The following is a 16177-nucleotide window of genomic DNA, read 5'->3' as shown; positions in this document are numbered from 1 at the left end:
TGCGTTGCCCTTATTTTCGCCGTAGTCTACGTAAACATTTACGTAGACTACAGCGACTAAATAAGGAACGCGAATGGCGGCTCCCTATGGGGGCCGCCATTTGCGTACGCGCTTTTTTTTTAAAGTCACCCGTGATAGGCTACGTGACGATTCACGTAGCCTATCACGGCTGACTTTGCAGATCTAGCCGTGATAGGCTACGTGAATCATCACGTAGCCTATCAGGGGGCGTTTTTTTTTTTTTTAACTTTCGCGTTCGCGGCCGGGAGAGGCGGGAAGCCTCCTCCCCGGCCTGAATTTAGGCCGGGCTGAGGCGGGAAGCCTCCCCCCCGGACGGAACTTCGCGGGGGGACCAGCGAAGCGCCTCCCCCCCACCGCGAACGTCCTTCGAGGAAAGGTAAGTGACTTTCGTCCACCCCTAGGCATGGGACAGAAACGGCCTTGGTCGCCTTGGTGGATTATATGAGGAGGGCTCTGGACAGGGGTGAATGCTCCTTCCTTGTTCTCCTCGACCTCTCAGTGGCTTTTGATACCATTGACCATGGTATCCTCCTGGACCGCCTGGAGGGGTTGGGCATTGGAGACACCATATTACGGTGGTTCCAGTCCTTTCTCTCCGGCAGGTACCAGAGTGTAGCACTGGGAGAGGAGGTTTTGTACCCATGGCCGCTCACTTGTGGGGTGCCACAGGGTTCCATCCTCTCCCCGATGCTATTTAACATCTATGTGAAGCTGCTTGGGGCTATCATCAGGAGGTTTGGGGTGCGGTATCATCAATATGCGGATGACACACAGCTCTACCTCTCATTCAAATCTTCACCAAGGTTGGTCGTAGAATCCCTGTCCAAATGTCTGGAGACGGTGAGTGGCTGGATGGGGAGGAATAAGCTGAAGCTGAACCCTGACAAGACCGAGGTACTTTTGGTGGGAGACAAGAGGGTGCTGGGGGATGTTGACCTGGTGTTGAATGGGGTACGACTACCCTTGAAAGACCAGGTCCGCAGCCTGGGGGTCATTTTGGACTCCCAGCTGTCCATGGAGGCTCAGGTGTCAGCTGTGAGCCAGACAGCGCTGTATCAACTCCATCTGATATGGAGGCTGCGCCCCTTCCTTCCCGACCATCTGCTCCCATTGGTAGTACATGCCCTGGTCTCCTCTCGTTTAGACTACTGTAATGCGCTCTACATGGGGTTACCCTTGAAGACGGTTCGGAAGCTGCAGCTGGTACAGAACGCGGTGGCTCGCCTGATTAAAGGCAGCCGCTGGCAAGATCATATCACTCCAGTGCTGAAAGAAGGAGTTGCACTGGTTACCAGTTGTTTTCTGGGCCAAATTCAAGGTGTTGGTTTTGACCTTTAAAACCCTATATGGTTCCGGCCCAGCCTATCTTAAGGAGCGCCTCCAGCAACACCAGACAGGCCGCTTATCAAGATCAGCCTCGGATGGCCTTCTCTCTGTCCCACCAGCCAGGACAGCTAGACTGGTGGGGACGAGGGAGAGGGCCTTTTCTGTGGTGGCCCCCACTCTGTGGAACTGCCTCCCTAGGGAACTCCGCCATGCCACCTCTTTAATGAGCTTCCGCCGTGCATTAAAAACATGGTTGTTCAGGCAGGCATTTGGGGTGGGTTAGGGTATTTTAGAAAACATTTTTATTGTATAATTTTATTGTTTTAAACTGTTTTATTATATGCTGTACATCGCCCAGAGTGGCTGGGTGACCAGCCAGATGGGAGATTAATAAATTTAATAATAAATAAAAAAATAATAAATTTTGGCATGGAAAAATTATCAAAACCAGTGGGATGCCACAATGCAGAAATCTATTGTTTCCACACACTTACTTTCCTGGAAGCTATCAGGTTCAATTTGCATATATGGATTAGGCATTGGGGAGGGGGTCACTTCATATTTTCTCATATATGTGTATTTTACACACTCAACCTAGGGCTTAGTGAAATTGGACTCCCAAAAATATCTATCCTGTTTGTGGATGGTGAATTGGAGAGAGTGAAACATTTTGCAAAATATTTCCTGTACAGGGTGTGGGGGGTAGATTTTTCAAACAGATCTTCTGGGGGGGGGGCAGGAATAAAATTCTTTGAAGTTCATACTGTTAGGTGAAAGAAACAGTGGGTGAGGAAAAGAGACTGATTTATGGATTCAAGTCGCTATTGAAATCTTCTAATACAGAAGGTGTTTACAGAATAGCTTAATTTAGAATAAAATCTTTGTTTCATAGTTAGGGTAACTAACAATGCAATGCTGTGCATGCTTACACAGAAATAAGTCCCACTGTGTTCAATAAGGCTTACTCCATAGTAAGTGTGTTTTGGATTATAGCCTTAGGGCACAATCCCATTACTTCTGCACTTGATGCACATATAAGCTTCTGAATTTGAAGAACTTAGAAGCATCCAGAGCAGAGTGGGAGGAGCGGTGGAGGTGATCATTGCCTCCCTGCTCCTCCTGCTCTGCATTTTAGCTAGACAGGCTTTTTCACCAGTCTAGCTGGGGCACTTCAGTAGGGATGGCGGAGAATTTCTCCCCGAAACTTCGGGGGGCCGAGCGCCAACGTGTTCGGCCCCCCGAACAAGTTTCGGTGAGAAATCCTCCGCCCCCCCCCGCCCCCCCCGGGACGGGACTTACCTTCCCTGAATGTCCCTCCCGGCGGCGGGTCCAGCTGGCGGTTCGTCCGGTGTTCGAGCGGGGCGGGAGCAGCAGCCGGTCTTTCGACCGGCTGCCGCCCCCGCCATTGCAATCAAAGAAAAAAAAAAAAGTCTCCTGATAGGCTACGTGACGATTCACGTAGCCTATCACGGCTAGATTTGCAAAGTCAGCCGTGATAGGCTACGTGAATCGTCACGTAGCCTATCACAGGTGACTTAAAAAAAAAAAAAAAAAGTGTGTACGGATAATGGCGGCCCCCATAGGGAGCCGCCATTCCCATTCCTTATTTAGTTGCTGTAGTCTACGTAAATGTTTACGTAGACTACGGCGAAAATAAGGGCAACGCTATTTGCGTTGCCCTTATTTTCGCCGTAGTCTACGTAAACATTTACGTAGACTACAGCAACTAAATAAGGAACGCGAATGGCGGCTCCCTATGGGGGCCGCCATTCGCGTACGTGCTTTTTTTTTTTTAAAGTCACCCGTGATAGGCTACGTGACGATTCACGTAGCCTATCATGGCTGACTTTCCAGATCTAGCCATGATAGGCTACGTGAATCGTCACGTAGCCTATCAGGGGACGTTTTTTTTTTTTTTTAACTTTCGTGTTCGCGGCCGGGTGAGGCGGGAAGCCTCCCCCCCGGCCTGAATTTCGGCCAGGCGAGAAGGGAAGCCTCCCCCCCCCGGCCTGAACTTCGCGGGGGGAGCAGCAAAGCGCTCCCCCCCACCGCGAACAAGCTGCGAGAAAAGGTAAGTGACTTTCGTCCACCCCTACACTTCAGAGAGGGAAGGAAGGAAGCTGGAGAGGCCTCAGGATAGCTTGTATCCCAGCCTCTCCAGTCCCATCCTCTTCCTGCCCACCAGAATGCCCCCTCTCCCCCTCTCCATCGTTGCTTTTCTGACCTTGGAGAAGCAGGTGGTGTGGTTCTCTCTGTGCTACCTGAGAGGGGATGGGAGGGGCGGGGAGTTCAGATTCCTGGCTCTAATTTTGGAGTGCTGTCTCCAACCTTGGATCCAGGAATCTGAGGTATCCTCTCCACCCCCACCCCCCCGATGCTGTCTAAGGGGCATAGGATAGCTCTCTCAACTTCTGTAAGGAAGAGAGGCCATTTTTTTCTATTTTTGTTTTACTTTTTACTTTCTTTTTATTTTACTTTAAAATAAATTTTAAAAGGTAACAAAATAATATACGATAATATAACAAGATTACTAAATAAACAAAGAATTACTTATTGTAATTCTTTGAGTGCAGTCCTATGGGACTGCTGCTCTATATATGGAGATCTCTGGGATCAGAGCCCTCTGTCTATGTTAAGACCTGCTGGCAGGACCCAGGCAGGGCAGGGGGACAACAGAAGCATTTTAGTCTCCTGTTCTTCCTTATAGTATTTTTAGCTAGAGAGGCCTGTGAGCTGTTGGACTGCTGGATGACAGGGTATTTATAGGAGCACTAAAGGATGATAAGGAGATTGCAGAGAAGCAGAATGAATCCTTTGCATTTATCTTTACTACAGTGAAGACAGATGCAAAAAACCCCATTCTGCTTCTCTGCAGTCTATGTAGGACAGATATGTAGGGCAGATATCTATGCCTGAAATGATATTTTAGTAAGGGAGTCTGAGGAAATACTGAAGACCAGAAATGAAATTGTAGAACTTCTTGAAAAACTGAAAACAAACAAATCACTGGTTCCAGATATTATTTATCCAAGAGTTCTTAAAGAACTCAAATGTAAATTTGTGCGCATACATACATATATATATATATATATATATATTTAAAAAGGAATCCTGGAAACCACAGGCTGGTTAGCTTAATGTCTGTTCTGGGTAAGTTGGTGGAAAGGGTTATTAATTATAAAATTATGAAGCTTATAGAAGGACAAGTCTTGCTTAGGGATGGCATGAGCACCTGGCTCAGTCTGGGAGTCAGTCTGGCTCATGCCTCTGGGCTGCACCCAGCAAGTTGCTGCCTCTGCTCATACCCCCCCCCCCGCACACACACTCACTGAGCCACCCTTCCCTACCCTGAGCCATCCTTGAGTGCCTGTCATTCCCACAGTTGCCAGTTTGTGAAAAATGGCACCTTGAGAACGTCTGTAAATTTAATATTGTGCACATAGTGGCCCTAAAGGCCTCATCAGCACAATATTGCAGGCTTAAATGGGCCATTTACACCTGTAATATTGCACAGATGGGTCTTTACAGCTGTTACGTGTGCAATATTAAATATATGGGAGTTCCTGAGGTGCCATTTTTTTCACAAAATGGTGACTGCAGGAATGATGGGTGCTTGAGGATGGCTCAGGGTAGGGTCATGGTGGCTCAGTGAGCATGGGGGGGGTGCACAAGCAGGTCCAGGGGTGCGTGAGAGTGGGCAGCAGCAATTGTGAAACAATGGCCATTGTGGCACAAAATCCTAGTTTCACATATACAGTTATGGGGTTTGAGTTGGCAGTGATTGACCAGAAAAGAAACCTTGGGGTGAATAGTTGAATGAAAACATCAAATTAGTGTGCAACTGCTATAAAAAGGCAAATTCCATATTGGGGATAATTAGGAATAGAATCGAAAATAAAACTGCCTGTATCTTAACACCTTTAAACAAATCTGTGGTGTGACTATACTTAGACAGTTCTGGTCACTGAACTTCAAAAAGGAAATTGTAGAGCTGGAAAAAGTGCAGAAAAGCTCAGCCAAAATGATCAAGGAGCTAGAACAATTACCCTATGAGGAAAGGTTACTCAATTTGGGGTGTTTTAGCTTAGAAAAATGGTGAATAAAGGGGGACAACATAGAGGTGTGTGAAATTATGCATGGTGTGGAGAAAGTGAAGAAGGAGGTGTTTTTTGTAATATTTATCCCGGGGCCATCCAATGAAGCTGAATGGCTGATGACTCAGGGCAGATAAAAGGAAGTACTTCTTCATACAGCATACAGTTGAACCATGGAATTCAGTACCAGAAGTGGTAGTGATAGCTGCCAACTTGGATGGCTTTAAAAAAGGGTTAGACAAATTCATGGAGGATAAGATTATCAATGGCTACTAATCATGATGGTATATATTACCTCCAGTATCAGAGGCAGAATGCCTCCTAGTACCACTTGCTGGGGAACACAACAGGGAACGCACTCATGTCCTGCTTGTGGGCTTCCCATAGGCACTGTGAGAACAAAATGTTGGACTGGATGGTCCTTTGGTTTGATCTAGCAGGGTTCTTGTGCCCTATATAATCGTACCTCCGTGTGAATTTCCAGAATCTTTTGCGCGTGTGCACATGCACACACTGCTCAAAATCCTACAAACTCGGCTTCAGCAGTATGTGAACCGAAAACTACCGGAAGTACAAGTGGGGTTTCAAAGAGGCAGAGGAACTAGAGATCAAATCGCCAACATTCGCTGGATCATGGAGAAAGCAAGAGAATTCCAGAAAAACGTCTATTTCTGCTTCATTGACTACGCTAAAGCTTTTGATTGTGTGGATCACAACAGACTCTGGCAGATTCTTAAAGAGATAGGAGTACCAGACCACCTTACCTGTCTCCTGAGAAACCTGTATGAGGGTCAAGAAGCAACAGTAAGAATCGGACATAGAACAACCAATTGATTCAAAATTGGGAAAGGAGTACGACAAGGCTGCATATTGTCACCCTGCTTATTTACCTTATATGCAGAGTACATCATGAGAAATGCTGGGTTGGATGAATCACAGGTCGGAATTAAGATTGCTGGGAGAATTATCAACAACCTCAGATACACAGATGATACCACCCTAATGGCAGAAAGCAAAGAGGATCTAAAGAGCCTCTTGTTGAGGGTGAAAGTGGAGAGTGCAAAAGCTGGTCTGAAACTCAACATTAAAAAAACGAAGATCATGGCATCTGGCCCCATCACTTCCTGGCATCTAGAAGGGGAAGAAATGGAAGCAGTGACAGATTTTATTTTCCTAGGCTCCAAGATCACCACAGATGGTGACTGTAGCCATGAAATTAAAAGATGCTTGCTCCTTGGGAGGAAAGCTATGGCAAACCTAGACAGCATAGTAAGAAGCAGAGACATCACCTTGCCGACAAAGGTCCATCTAATCAAAGCTATGGTTTTCCCAGTAGCAACGTATGGCTGTGAGAGCTGGACTATAAGGAAGGCTGAGCGCCGAGAACTGATGCTTTCGAACTGTGGTTCTGGAGAAGACTCTTACGAGTCCCCTGGACTGCAAGGAGGTCAAATCAGTCCATCCTAAAGGAAATCAACCCTGAGTGCTCATGGGAAGGACAGATACTGAAGGTGAAGCTCAAATATCTAATGCGAAGAGAAAACTCTCTGGAAAAGACCCTGATGCTGGGAAAGATTGAAGGCAAAAGGAGAAGGGGACGGCAGAGGATGAGATGGCTAGATAGCACCACCGATTTTTATTTATTTATTTATTTATTTCATTTATACCCCGCCTTTTTTCCTCTTGCAAGGAACCCAAGGCGGCTTACATTATCCTCCTCCTCTCCATTTTATCCTCACAACAACAACCCTGTGAGGTGGGTTGGGCTGAGAGTCTGTGACTGGCCCAAAGTCACCCAGTGAGCTTCCATGGCTGAGTGGGGACTAGAACCTGGATCTCCCAGCTCCTAGTCCAACACTCTTGCCACTACACCACACTGGCTCTCTGCAATGAATATGAACTTAAGCACACTCCGGGAGAGAGCGGAGGACAGGAAGACCTGGCGTGCTATGGTCCATGGGGTCACGAAGAGTCAGACACGACTTAACAACTGAACAACAACAACAACAACAACACACACACACACAGAAGAAGGAAGGAAAGAAAGAAAGAAAGAAAAGAATAGAAAAGAAAAGAAAAAAATAACGAATTCTTCCTGTCCGTTCGTTCACATGGTAAGTTTCTTTGCTGAGTCTGCCAAGAAAGGTGCCATTTGTGAAGGTGCTTTCATAGGAGCCTTTTGATAAACTACTGCAGATGAGTTTACACAGTGACAAACAGCACCGTATGCCTGACTCTGCAGTCCTCCCTACTTACTCTGCCTGTCGCTGTCTCTTTCTTTACCTCTCTGGAATAAAAAATGGCTGTAATTCTTGCTGAGTAGTCTAAAAATGTCTTTCATCCTTGCACAATGTGGACTTTGGGAGAAGTGGCTCAAGCAGAAAAATGCAAGGTATTGAGCTTCAGAGCTTCAAAGGCAAACATGTTTCAGAATAATGGGTTGCCTTTAGTAATTTGGGTAGCTACACTATAAACTTGACAAAACTTATATAGAGGGGTAGGTGGTAAATATAATGAAACAATGAAGGCTTCATTATTAAGCATATTTACTTGGAAGTAAGGGCTCATTCACACATGGTCTAGGCACATAGGTTATCCAGATGGTGTAGGTGTATGGTCCAGGTGCATCGGTTATCCACATGGTGTGGAAGTGAGTCATGGGGGGTGTCTCCACAGCAATTTACTCCAAGCTGGCTGTGTGTTGAGGTCATTAGGGATACATGAAGTTGTAGCCATCCAGCAGCCACCCCGTAGCTTATCAGGGGAAAGCTGGATTTCCTGAGACTGCTTAAAGTCTGATTCTTTTCCTTAAGTTGGGTTCTCTGTGGTATAGCTATTGTGTGCCCCAACCCCCACATTTAGCGCGGGTATGCTAGCCCTGCCCAGAGGTGTGCCTTTCACTGTGACCTCGGTCAAGAAGTGTTTCCTCCCCAGTACAACCATATGTGTGTCTACTTGGAAGTAACTCCCATTGTGCTCAGTGAGGCTTGTCACCTAAATGCGCACATCGGAAGTAAATAATTTGCCCCTCTGTTACAGCAATCAAGCACACCAACAGGCTAGAAAAGGGTTATGAGGCTTGAAGGGAGGTAATTGATTCGCTCCTCTTTTAAGCGATCAAGCGCACCAATGGGCTAGAAAGGGGTTATATGAGGCTTCTCAGGTAAAGGTGCACATCGGAAGTAATTACTCCATGCCTTCTTTATGGAGAAAGGGGGGGAGAGCCTGGATAGGGGGGTCTCTGCAGCCCCTGCCACTCAGATGACATTCACTCCACCCCTCCCACCTGGAAGTATGTGATGTGGTGTGAGTTGGAATGGTGCAATGCACACCTATGCGGAGCCCTGCCCGGACCAAAAGCGGCTCCTAGAAAAATGTGGGTAAGCCACTCCTCCCTTCTCCTTCTGTTGTTATGGAGACACAGCTTTGGCCTGTGCAACCCTCCACACTGTGCACAGAAACTTTTTTGGTTATGTGTCCCCATATTTGCAGTGGCGTGCCTGGAATCCAGCTTTAATAATGACTTATACATGTGGTGGGCATGCTTCTTCTGCTTGGGTAATCTACATCAGCCTTCCCCAAGCTGGTGTCTCTCTGATGCATTGGACTACAACTCCCGTCAGCCCCACCCAGCAAAGCCATTGGCTATTCTGGCTGGGGACAATGGGAACTGCAGTTCAACACAGCTGGAGGGCACCAGGTTAGGGAGCGCTGATCGACATACTACATATGAATCAGCCCTAAGTCCCATTTCAACGAATGAGTTTCTTTTCTGTGTGAACATGATTAGGATCGAATGTTTATCCTTTTAAAACTTAAAGTGCCTTCTATGCACTACCCTAAGAGGAGTTTTACTCAAGAAGAAAAAACAGCGCACAGCTTGTATGTATAAAATTTCTCAGAATGTGTATGTAAGCTAGTGGTTTGCAACAAGGAACGTGGACAAGGGATCTGTTCCACCTAAGGGATTACCTGCCCTCCTTAAGCTCCTGCTGCTGACAAAAACTTACAGCCAACTGAGGTGGAAGTCAGAGGCATTGCATTGCCTGTTCTGTGCAGGGGATGGACAGATGGAGCATCATAGGAAACAGCAGGTTAGCAAAGATAAAAATGCACTTGTAAATGGAAAGGCATGGATGAGCCCTCATGCAGTCATGTGTAGGCCAGATATACTCCATAGGCTTCTATTGCTCAGCATTGCTTACAGTCTGATCTAGCCTTAAACTCTGAAATGTATTCATTGAGTAGTATTGAGAAGTATTTCCCCTGCCCACAATTAACATGTCGCTTTACCAGCATGTTTTCTTCTGCCATTGCATGGTTTCTTTGCTGCCTTTGTTTTCATGATATTCTGGATGTAGACATATAACATTTTATTTTGACTCTGTTTTATTTTTTTTTTATTTGTCACTGTAAGTCAGCTTTAGTGCTGAAAAGGTGGTTAATAAATGTTTCTGTTAAATGAAGACTCACTCATGTGGCTCAGCCACACCAGTAATGGAGCTTACTCCAGGATGCCAAACCACATGGCTGGCTAGAAGCCTTGGCATGCGTGTACCCATGCCAATGTGGGAGCAACTGCAAGAAGCTTCAGCAGCCAAACCAGTGCAATATATGTGGACTTAGTCCTGCTTAATGTAATGGAACGTATTTTATATCAAGTGTTGCTGACAAGTGCAACCTTAAACAAACAAGGCGTTTTTCCTCATACTTCAGAAGCAACCATTCGCTGCAAATGCTATTTTCTTTTGTTTGTCTGTGTATGAATGCTTCATCTCAGAGGTGTTGAACAGACTCAAAACAAATAGTGGCTTCTCAGTTACAGTCGTTGCAGATCTGAAAGCCAGCACTGGTGCACACAGCTTGAATCCTACATCCTCTGAGAATGTGTCTCGGTGTGTACTTGTTAGATCCAATTTAGTTTGAAGCAAGTGCTCGCTTGACTCCTGACATTGATGAATTGGTCAGTTTTTCCAGAAGCTGAACACAAATGAGAAAGTTATAGAATACATGCACATATACTTTCCTATTGCTGCCAATTGGTCTGTCAGTTGATTTTGATCAGTTCCTTCGTGTTTAGTCAGTCAGCTGAGTGATTGGAATTTGTTGTGATGTCAAGACCTGTTTAACCCTCATCCTCTCACAAATATATTAGGGTCTTTTCTTGTGGACAGTGTATGTTGTAGCCATGCATGGTACTGGATTTATATGTACAACTGAGCATAATGTGTATGTATGTGTGTGTGTGTGTGGTGTAGTTAGCACATAGTATGTTTTTCCTGTAGCGGTTACACACTGAATTCACCCCACCCCACCCTTACATTTGTGATGTTGGGTTATGTGTGTGAAAATGTATGTGTGTACACCTTCCACTGTCCCATATTTTTAGGACAAATCATCGCCATTTAAAATGCCGTATTATAAAAGATCCATGCTTTATTACTTTAGGAAACCACTTAACAATGATATCACCAATTCTTAGGGGACAAATGTGTTTCTCTCTAGCAGTTTGGGAGATGCACATACCAACTGAGGCAGCCAGAGCAGCGTGGATCAAATGCACATGACTTAATTGAATTCTGCATTGTTTGTGCCTTTTCCGGCCAGTTGATCTTTGGCACATAGAACACTGGGTACTGTAGGGAATCTGTAAATTTCTATTTCTCTCAGTTTCTCCTTTATCCAATCTTAAGTCCCATTCATCCCGAATTTTAGTTGGGTTTTTTAAAAAAATATTATTACAACATTTGCAGAAAAATGCATATTCATTTTTGTGTGCATATCAACAAATACATGCATTTTTATATTCAATTTACCCTAGTATACACATACGCACAATTTTCCTGATATAATGCGTTTTTAAACATTTTCACTAGCATACATATTCTTGTGTGTGCTTTCCCTAATATATGCTTCTTTTTTTAACACAAACATCCCCATGGAAAAATTCAGATACAGTTTGAAGGATAACAGTTTCAGTTTGCATATTGGTTCAAATGTGTGGAAGTGTGTGGTATGTTTGCATTAAGTGCAAACCAAATGAATTTCTCCCCCATCCCTCCTGCAGAGTTTATTGGGAGCTCCTCTGATTGCTCTTCTGGAAAGTGGTTTTGATTGTAGCCAACTGCTTCATTCACCCCACAATCATGGTTCCTCCATTCAAAGAGTATCAGAGCAGATTGGGATGGAGCTTCAGGGAAGGTTGTCACATTTTTATGGAAACATGAAGCAGACTTCAGTGTCCCTCTGTCAAAGGCTACATGTTTACAATCATGGGGCTATGTATACTTTTGTCAAGATGCTGCATTGAGCAGGGGGCTGGACTCGATGGTCTTGTAGGCCCCTTCCAACTCTACTATTTTATGATTCTGTGATTATATGGTTTGTTCAACAGCCCCCCTCCCCCAGTGTAGATGTAATGTTGAATATTAGGAGGTCCTATGCAATTGAGAATATTCTTGTAGATGTGTTCTTCTTTTACATGTTTATATCAGTCTATTTCCTGTTCCATTTACACCGCAAACAAATAAAAGTAGAGAAGTTAGATGTGTATTAAAAGTACTCTATATTTGGGGTACATGTCTATGCCATAATTTATTTTCTTACAGAGGAAACATGACTTGAATTCTCAGTGGAGGCTGGTGGCTTTGATGTCACTGGGGCTGCGAATCTCTGGGTTTCAGACAGAATTCTAAAGCTATCCAAGGTGGTGGACCTACTTTTCTAAGGAAGCTTTGTGCCATGGTTAAGATGACAATGACCCAATTAGTGTTATAGGCCACTAACTCCATGGTTTATCTCCCAGACAAGCTAGTCAGTCAAACATTTTATTGCATCAAACAAAGGTAATAAAAATTCCCTCAAAGAACAAAGATTTCCATGCAGAAATAAGATAAATATTAAAAGGTTCAGAATTACATACAATTTCTCAGAAACAAGGAAGAGCTTTTATATAGGCATGCCATATGGTGTACCAATTCACCTAACAAATATATGAGGGTTGTCTGTTTTCTGTAGAATGGAAAGACACTGGAAGTTGGGCGGGGGGTAAGAATAAAAGGAGTTTAAAGGAATTTAAATTCTGTATCATCATAACAGCAAATGGCTACATTCATCAGTGTACCATGCCATGCCTACATGCGAGTAGTCTGAGTTCAATGGGACTTACTCCCAATTAACCTGGATTGTAACCTAGGGCTGCAATTCTGCACATACTTACCTGAGAATGAGTCCCAATGAATTAAATGGAGCTTCATTCTGAGTAAACGTACACATACATGTAATGACTGCTATAATTTCTTCCTGATTTCTATACCAGTTCATCATTTTCATTTCATTTATTCCATTTCTCTACTGCCCAATAGCTGAAGCTCTCTGGGTGGTTTACAAATATTAAAAACCATTAAAAATACATTATACAAAGTGTAAAGACAATTTGCATACTAACTTCTAGATAGACAGCATGGACACACAAGTTCTTGGGTTGTCAGTGTTTTCCCTTTCCCATCTTCCTCCACCTCATTTCCTTTTCTCTTTTACTTGTAGCTGGTTCTAATTGCTCTATTAGCAATTACTAGCCTTCTGTGCTTTTTCTCAGTTTCCTCCCTATTTTCCCTATTTTCTGTAGTGAACTTCCATTGAGAGGTGCTAATTCCAATTTACCTCTGACTAGGGACATATAAGAAATTAATTTCAGTTCATGTTTTGACCAGAATTTACCCAATTTGCATCTCCTGGAACCAAATGTGATCCGAACATGATCTGTGGTCAGACTCTGTACATTTCTGGGCTTGTGAAATGAATCACAGAACAACCACAAAAGTATTCAAACATGTATACATTTAAAACATGCAAATGAAAAATGTGCATGAAAATTTGAAAAACAAACACAAACGTGCTTTAATCAATGGGAGAAAATGCATACATTTTAAAAATGTGCACAATTAATGCATACATTTGGAAGAATCTGCACCAAATACACACAAATATTTATGCAAATAAAGTAAAAAAAAAATTTTTGTGCAAAAAAATCACCCAATCTGATGCAGACGTGAGTCAAATGGATTCAGAGAACCTCAGCAAGCTCAGGTTTTGTTGATTTGCACAACCCTACCTCGGATGCTGTTGATGCTCTTCTCTGTCCTAATGGGAGGAGGATTTCCTGATGGGAGAGATGTCAGTGTTGCTTTAGCAAGAAGCATGCCAGCCTCCCACTGGAGCTGTGTTAGTTGCTCTAAAAGCATCATATGAACTCCTGCTTCTCACTCAGATGGTTGGTTGGTGCCCTTTCTATTGGGGGAATTCAGATAACTCAAGTGGATAAATTCCAATTTCCTAATGGGAGAAGTGGCTATCAAGTGGCATAAAAAAATTGGCCCAAGCCAGGGACAGGAGGATACTGCCAAGCAAAACTGCTGAAGGGGGAAATAACAGTGCAGATCTGTGGAAACTCCAACAACTGATCAGCTCGGCTGGAGAGAATCTTGCCCCTCCAAATGAACGACGTTTGCTGCTGCTGGACTTGAGTGCTTGCTGAGTTTTGTGTCCTTGTACAGATATATACTGGCTGAATTCAGAAAAAGTTTCTTTAAAGAGCAGCTTGTGGTCATGTTTGTGTGATTTTCTGGATAAGCACAATGACAACTAGTTGCAATGGCTAGGTGAGTTTCTTATGACTCTAACAGGTGTCTGAGTAGTCTTGGTAAAGCTTATACATGTCCAAAGACTTGACTAGGATAGTAGGATTTTTTGCATGAGTTTTCCAGAAGATGATAAGGGCACAATCCTACGGAGGTAGATGTCAGCCTCGGAACTCAGAGGCTGACATCTATCTAATGCAGCAGGTCGAGCACAGAGGGAATCCTCTCCTCCACACTCTGCCCACCCTGCTTCTGTGGCTAGATGCATGATTTTGGCTGTCTAGCTGGAACACGTCAGAGCAGGAGTGGGGGAGGCTACACAGAGCATAGGAAGCCTCATACAGAGGCTTCTGTGTTCTCCTCCCCTCCCCAACCTCAGGAATGCCCCCCTTTCACCCTCTCCGCACTCTGTTTCTGAAAGGGGTAGGGAGTGTGGTTTCTGGGAACCGACCTTGCTTCCTTGGTTCCGACCTTGCTTCCCAGAAACCAAATCCTATGGCCCTCTAGACACTGTCTAGAGGCCATGGGATTGCTCTCCCCATATGTAAATTCATGTGGAGGACACAATCCACTATCTGTTTCCAAACAGCAACAATAACAACAACAAATAAAACACGACACATTGGTCAACAACAGGCCATAAAATTAACCAGAAAACTTCAGAAATGAACTGGAATTCTGCCCATATCTGGAGGAAAGATTGATTTACTGAAACCTTGTTTATACACTGTTAGCCTTAACACTTCTTAACAAACCCCAATGCCATGAAAAGTGTTATTTGTTAAATTGCCCAGGAAGGGTGAAAACAAACTGTCTTTTGGAGACAGCAGTGTCTGTGGCTTAGGTGTGGTATGAATAGGGTGCAAAAGGTAACTTTGTGACAATGAGAGAAAGCCTACAGAGAGGAAGCAGCATTTTCCTCTGTCCTTGCATTTAGCGTGAATGCTTTCTGATCAGGAAGATGGCTGAAGAAATGAAAAAGATAGCTAAAAGCTTCAGAGAGCCAGCAGATGTGATAAATGACACCCAGCAGGACTCTGGGATGTTACAGCTTGCTGAGCCAGATGTCCAAATGATTTTTGAAACACTAAAATTGAAACATCGTTTCCTTCTCAAGAAAAAAAATGGTACCATGGATCACCAAGAAAAATGTTTTGCATTGAAAATGTAATATAGCATTTGAAAATGCTCAGTTTTCACAGGGAAGGACAGCTCATTTCCAAAGCTGTTTCTGTTTACATAAAGATGTTCAGAGTTAGAAGGCAAACCAAAAGATTGTTTCCTGGATTCTGCCACTTTGCAAGATGGCATTGTCAAAATTCTGCCTGTTGACAATTGTGTAACACAACAGATTCAGACAGGGAGTATCAATACCAAACAAGCCAGACACTTGATAAATTGTTACCCGGTGTTGCAGCAGCAAAGCTTTGCAAGGGAAAAGGCTATGCATAAAACATATCTAAAATCACCCCCGAAGTCCTAGAGTGAATTCTATCAAGTACACAGGTGATATAATCAGTGTGTGCTCTAGCAGTGTTTACGTCTTGCCTGAACAAGAGATAACAGGCTCTTGAGAAGGTATAGCAGGTCACAAAGAATATGAAGCTGAATGTCAGAGACAATAATGAAGCATGCTGGGTTTCAATTCTGTGCAGAAGACTTCATAGAGCATTCATATGTTTAGGACACGAACCCTGTCTGTACTGAGAGATTACAGTGGGAAGGAAGTTAATATGGAATAGAGTTCTGTTTGTTTGAGGGTCAGTTCATACACCACCCCAGTGCCTGCATCTTATATCAGTGGTGCACATCTGAAATCACTCAGTGAGCCACTTCTATATTTGCACTAACTCACCAAGGCCAAATTGATACATTATACATGGTAGAGCATTTTTGTTAGCATTGTAACTCAGTGTTTTCTTTTTTAAATACACTCTCAGTGGCTCATATCACACAATCTCTTCTTTCTCTGCACTGCCTTGGCTTTCTCTGAATCACTCTTCCTCATTTTCCCTCTCTGCCCAATAATGTGCCCCTTTCCTCTCTTTGAATACTACCATTTCTCAATTAGCAGCTCTTTGCACCCATAGCTAGGGA

Source organism: Heloderma suspectum, chromosome 5, assembly GCF_057233095.1.
Source record: "Heloderma suspectum isolate Gila_16-S chromosome 5, 16-S_ref, whole genome shotgun sequence".
Taxonomy (NCBI): domain Eukaryota; kingdom Metazoa; phylum Chordata; class Lepidosauria; order Squamata; family Helodermatidae; genus Heloderma; species Heloderma suspectum.
The sequence above is the reverse complement of the archived record's forward strand: the minus strand, read 5'-3'. Positions refer to the sequence as shown.